Raw genomic sequence first — 6,004 nt, forward strand, 5'->3', positions numbered from 1 at the left:
AGTGACATTAAAGTGCAACTGTACAATAATGTATTTTACATATATTTTACCATAAGTTATACATGTCTTGCAGGTAAGTGGCTTAAAAACTCAAGTTTATCAGGGTATCAACCCATCCAAGCATTAGATAGGTAGACCAAGGACATGCTTACACTTACCCAATCACACCTTTGGCACCTGCTCTCAGGCACATTAATGATTGTCTCCCATTTATACTAGAAACAGGGATGAAAGCAAATATTTATTTAAACTATAGATTGTGACATAAATTACTGTATAATTTGAAATAAGGTACATGCTTGGTTTTCTATACATATACATACACACATGCAGTATTTCCAATAAGAAACTTAAAAACATTGTGAATATTGGCTTTCTTTAAATAATAACACTTACAATTCAAATATTGTCTTGTAGTCATGGAAACCTCTTGTCTCCGATTCTGTACAATGAGTATCTAAATGTAAAGTTAACGGATGAATGTGTGGCGCCTACATTAATTTTGCACATTTTGACCAGTTTTAGAATTTAGTCAGGCTCTTCAGGCTCTTCTTCAAAAGAATGATACATCTTAATTGTGTCAGATTAAGACAGCACCCCCAAAAGCCCAGTGCCCCCCAACCATTAACATCACTTTCTGCAGCACCTGCTGTTTCTTGAGTTGGAAGTGATCTATCAAAGCCCTGACCAGACCTAGTCTTGTTATCTTCTCAGATCTGTCAAAATCAGAACCCAAGTTGGTTGACCCCAGGCCTCTAGTACATCTAGAGCCATCTAGTGGCAGATACAATTTTCTGTGGTCTCCAAATATAACTAAAAGCTGTACCCACATGTACCTCTCAGAACTACATTTCCCATCATCCTCCTGCTCATTGGTAAATCCATCTCCATTACATATGTGAGCAGGAGGATGATGGGAAATATAGTTCTGAGAGGTCCATGCGGGCTTCACATAAGCCATCTTGAGGCAGGAAATGCAATTTAAAAGTTTAAAAAGTGGTCAAAATGTAAAAAAGAAAAAAAATTAAATACACACACCTTATGTAAACAGTTGTAGTAACACATGGAAACATGTAACACAATAAAATTAAAAGGTCCTTATGTTCCCTTTAAGGAGTCTGCTAAATAAATACAAATAATAAAAATACAAAACAGAAGATTGCAAGTGAATAATCACAAAGAAGGACTAGGGTTCTGGAAACAGGAGATTTGTGTAGACTTGTGTTTGCTCAAGTTCAAGAGTGAAGAACAGAGAGGACAAGACCTTTATCAGGACAGGGAGGTTGAGAGCACGAGGCAAGCTGAGGGAAGACAATAAAAGTGATGAGACAGTCTGAGACATTTGCATGACTTGGAATTGGGTAACTTTCTGAGATTTTCTAGGTTATCTGAGGGTAGCCTTTTCCCTGTATGTGACATACTCAAACTCCAGTGAAATTCTGTTGAAGTGAGGTGAAATAAAGAGACGTGTACATGCTAGAGGAAGGGTAAACACTGAATAGTTAATTAAACCACACTGTTAAGTGCATGTTGTGCTTGTTGTCTGTATTGAAATGAATACATGCTCTTTTGAAGTGTTTATCTGTTGTGGATTGTGCCAGAAGGCTTTTAACAGGAAATTGTCTCCCGAAAGGCTGCTAAATAAACTAGATTGTACTGCTAACGTTAATTCTTAACTAGGCCAGTGTTACAAGATTTATATGTACTCTTCTCTGATGCTTTTTTTGTACTTTCGTGTCTGAGAATCCTCATGTGTACAGTACTGCTGGTAACGACTTACAGGGAGGTTGTGTTGGTGCCCTGGGCTACCTCTGTGTAATGAATTCAGCTGGAGATGGTGCACTAGAGCCTACATTGACATTTAGTTGAATGACATCAGTTGTTTTATTTTATTTGACAAAACAGGGCATCTCTCTCTCTCTCTCTCTCTCTCTCTCTCTCTCTCGCTCTACATACTTACAGCCCAATTTCTTACAGTCAGACTACACCAAGAACAAAAAATATTGAACTAATTATCATTTCTATAAACTGGCATTAAGGGTCAGTTTTTAACATTCAGTGTGATTTTACACAACCTCTGGAGCATATTTAAAGTTTCATGAACTATTGAAAGATTAGCATCCATTATATGCCACAGTATGAAGGGAAGATAAAGTGCTCTTAGTAGTGAATACAAATCAATTACACAAATCACAGCTATGGTAATTACCATATAATGAGACCCTTTGATGCTGATTGGCATATTATTTAGTGAGACTGACAATTTATCACTTAATTTATGTGTAATTTTTTAATGTCAGCCTCATGCCAACACTAAGTAAGCATCAAGATACAAACCACTTTTTTTCCTCTGCCCACACCTTCAGAATGAAACAAATTGGACTTTTCATCTTTATGTGATGCAGGCTGTTTAGAGGCAGAAGATTGCATAAAAGCAAACAAAACAAAAATCATTACAGTGCATTCCATTGGGTTTATTAGGGATCATGCTTTCTCGTAAAAAAGTATTAAACTTAGTTTACTGGAAACATTATTTTAGCTTATAAAGCAGAATGAAGACCTATGATTCCAGTGTTGCTTTTAAATAAAGAGAATTATGGGTGGCTCCTGTTTTAGTTGTGCTGTATTAGTCATAGTGCTTATATTATTTATTTCCTCGTGATGATACTGTAATTATATTGTTTGAACTGTAACAGCAGTTAGATGGATAATAAGGGTTATTTCCCAACACACTGAGGTGCATATGTTTTGACATACGTTGATTGTTCTCAGCTTGTGAAATATACAGTTGTATTACTTGATATACTTTTGTAAAACTTCTATAGGCACAGTCTGATATATTGTTCATATATGCACCATTCCCAACACATGTAGACATTTGCTTGGAAGTATTAATGCAGAAACTTTGAATCCTAGCACTGAATTGGTGTATGATGTAGGTGAGTGGGCCAAGATAGATGCTTCTTTAGAAGCTATCTAGAAAGCAGGTTTAGAGATACAGTTTACTAAATAGTGATTTCAATCATTTAATCAGCATGGCCACATGTAGTATACAGTAAACAGTACAAGGTAAAATTCATTCGACTGGCACCTGAGGTCACAAGAGATTATTTTCCAGTGTAATAGACCACTTGGGGTGGCTTGATAAAGATGGGTCCAGTTACAACCCTTATTCAAAGATTGTAATAGATGTCATGGTTGATCCATTGAAAATAATATAAAAGATACTGCAGAGATCAATATCTTTCTAAAAGGCTTAGGGATTTTCTTCAGAGAAGCATGATTAAGACAGGATTTGTTTTGCCATAACAAACAGAAACAACCCTGTTCACCCATGAACTCAAAGTCAACTCGTGGATGCACTTTTTAACTGTTTGATTTCCTGCTTTCAAGACAGTGACGAAAATAGAAGAAGACTTTACATCAGGCGAGTAGTCACAGATGTACGTGACCATCCGTGCTTGTTTATTGCTACAGCAGGGACTGCCAGGGGTCAATAAAGTGTGTGATGATCACAAGGCTGGTTTCATTTCACACTTCCCTTATTTTTTTCCACAATAAAGAATTTTGAACATGATAAATACCAACTGTGTGAACTAGTCTGCCACTTTGGCTGAGTGGATTTATTTATTTATTTATTTATTTTGCCATGTTTTAAAAAGTGGTTTATCATACCTCTCTGGTTTTACAATGCTTACTTATGCTTTACCGTTCTTTCACTGCTTTATTTACACTTTGCTATACTTTTACTGTGGGAAACTTTAATAAGGTGATCACATACTTTTTATAACATACCTGCTGATATTTATAACAGTGAAAGAAAGCATAATAACTACCATATGTTAATTCTCACATTAATGGCTGTCATGCTAATGTGATACTATATATGTTTTTGTTTTGGTGCCCAGTGGACCTGAAAGATTTAACAGGTGGTCTAGGTGTTTATACTGTTAAGTGACTGTTTCGGACAGTGTTTGTTACCAATTATAGAATGGATACTGTTTCACTTATGTGCACTGAAAGATAAGTTGTCTTTATGAACTGCTTATCGCTTGCCATCTTTCTACATTTTTTTAGGCCTTCAGCCCTCATTCTCAGCACTTTTGTATGATTGCACCTCATAGAAGGAAGCCTCACACAAGCTATAATCCATCTAAACTGATGTCACTGGGTGAGGTATTATTTGACACTTCTTAAAACTCCACATGGATCCCATGATCCACAATGTCAAATTATCATAGAATGATCTGGCAAACAAGTATTGGTGTACTCGACTGTGCTGCTGCTAACATTATAACACATTTAGTAATTTAATTTGAATGCACCCAATTAACAAGTGCTGACATCACAGAATCTTTTGAAGCTACAAATCCATACCATACACTAGTCCTCCCAAATAAATCCTTTGAGGTGGTGTTTGATGTGGTCTCTCAGTTACAATACCTTGTTATGTTACTTGCAATGTGATTATTAGAAATCTTTTCAAGAAATGGCATATTCCAACATTTAATACATATATGTTTTTTTTATTGGAAAAAAACGCCAAAACAATTTAGACTTATCTAAAAAAATCTCAAAGAAGGATTTGCAGACATTAAGGGAACATGTGGAATGTTTCAGTTGCTTAAGTTGAAGTTAGCCTGTCTACATTTTTGCAAAATTATGTTTTTAACTTTAATAAACTGGCTAGCATTAGATATTTAATAGAAAACTAATATAAACTGGTGTTTTAATCAATATGCTATTTTAAACTCTCATAATATGATTTTAGCTATTTGCAATCTTTTTTTTTTCAGTCTGGTTTCCTTTTAAATGTATGCAGGTTTATCAAAAATACCATTTGGAAAAAAGGAGATCTTTTTTTATTCTATTTTTTACATTTATATGTTGCTTCTGACGGTCACAAATTCTGCAGAGCTCTTGCTGTTGCACGTACCAATGTGATTCTGCAGCTGAAACCACTCAAAGGGAATATAAACAAAACAGGCAAACCAACAAGATCTGGTTTCCAAAGCCTACTTATTTTTTTTCAATACACTCATATAAGTGAACTTTGCAAATTTGGGATAGTTTGTCCTGCAGTAGAATCTAAGATCTTGCCCAAATTCAAGAGCAAGAAAACAATTTTGTGCATAACAGCTAAAACAGTGGTACTTAACAGATATGATAGCAATGCTACTGGTTTTGTGGAAGATGTTAGTTGCAAGCTCAAACTTTCTAAATATTTTTTTACATAATGCGTAAGTTGCAGTTTTTACAGGTTTTGCCCTCATTAGAATCATACATTGGGACGGGCATTAAATAAAACAAAAATAAAGTGGCATAAAGACTGTGTTGTGAAAAGGACTTGAGCCAAAATACAGTTACACAGAAACAAAATACATTCTTCACATTGTACAGCCCAATAGCTACACATGCAAAGAGCTATTCCCTGTTGAACCACTGTTTAGTAAATGGGGATTCACTGAAAATGTTTCTCATCTGTGATATTGTTAATAATAAACTGCAGTGGTTTCTATTAAAAACAATCTGCCTAATACAGAAACACTAATCTCTTATAAAGAATTAATGTAAGGTCTGAGAGTAACTGTCATTCTCAATTGTGCATCTTCTGTATCCCCTGGATTCTGAATACTGTACTCGCTCCATGCACATGTAGTACTGGTCTGACAAGTCTTCATGACTGTTTCAAATCATTAGTTTACACTACATGACCTAACAGGGCAATAGGCAAAATGCTAAAACAGCAAATACTGCATTCTGCTAGTATTATAATCCATCCAGAGTTCTTTATTTAAAAAAATATATATACTATATGTGTGGCCGCCTGGCTGAGTCAACATCTACATCATCCACTTGTGAATGGGTGACAAGAGCTTACATTTTTACCAATAAATTATATGTGGTTGAGCACACAGGCTACAAAAAAGAAATAGAATTCTACACATCTCACCTATGAAGAGGTAAAAAGTTGCAAAGCAGAGGTGGACAAGCAAAAAAAATA

The sequence above is a fragment of the Polyodon spathula genome, chromosome 10, assembly GCF_017654505.1.
Source record: "Polyodon spathula isolate WHYD16114869_AA chromosome 10, ASM1765450v1, whole genome shotgun sequence".
Lineage (NCBI taxonomy): Eukaryota > Metazoa > Chordata > Actinopteri > Acipenseriformes > Polyodontidae > Polyodon > Polyodon spathula.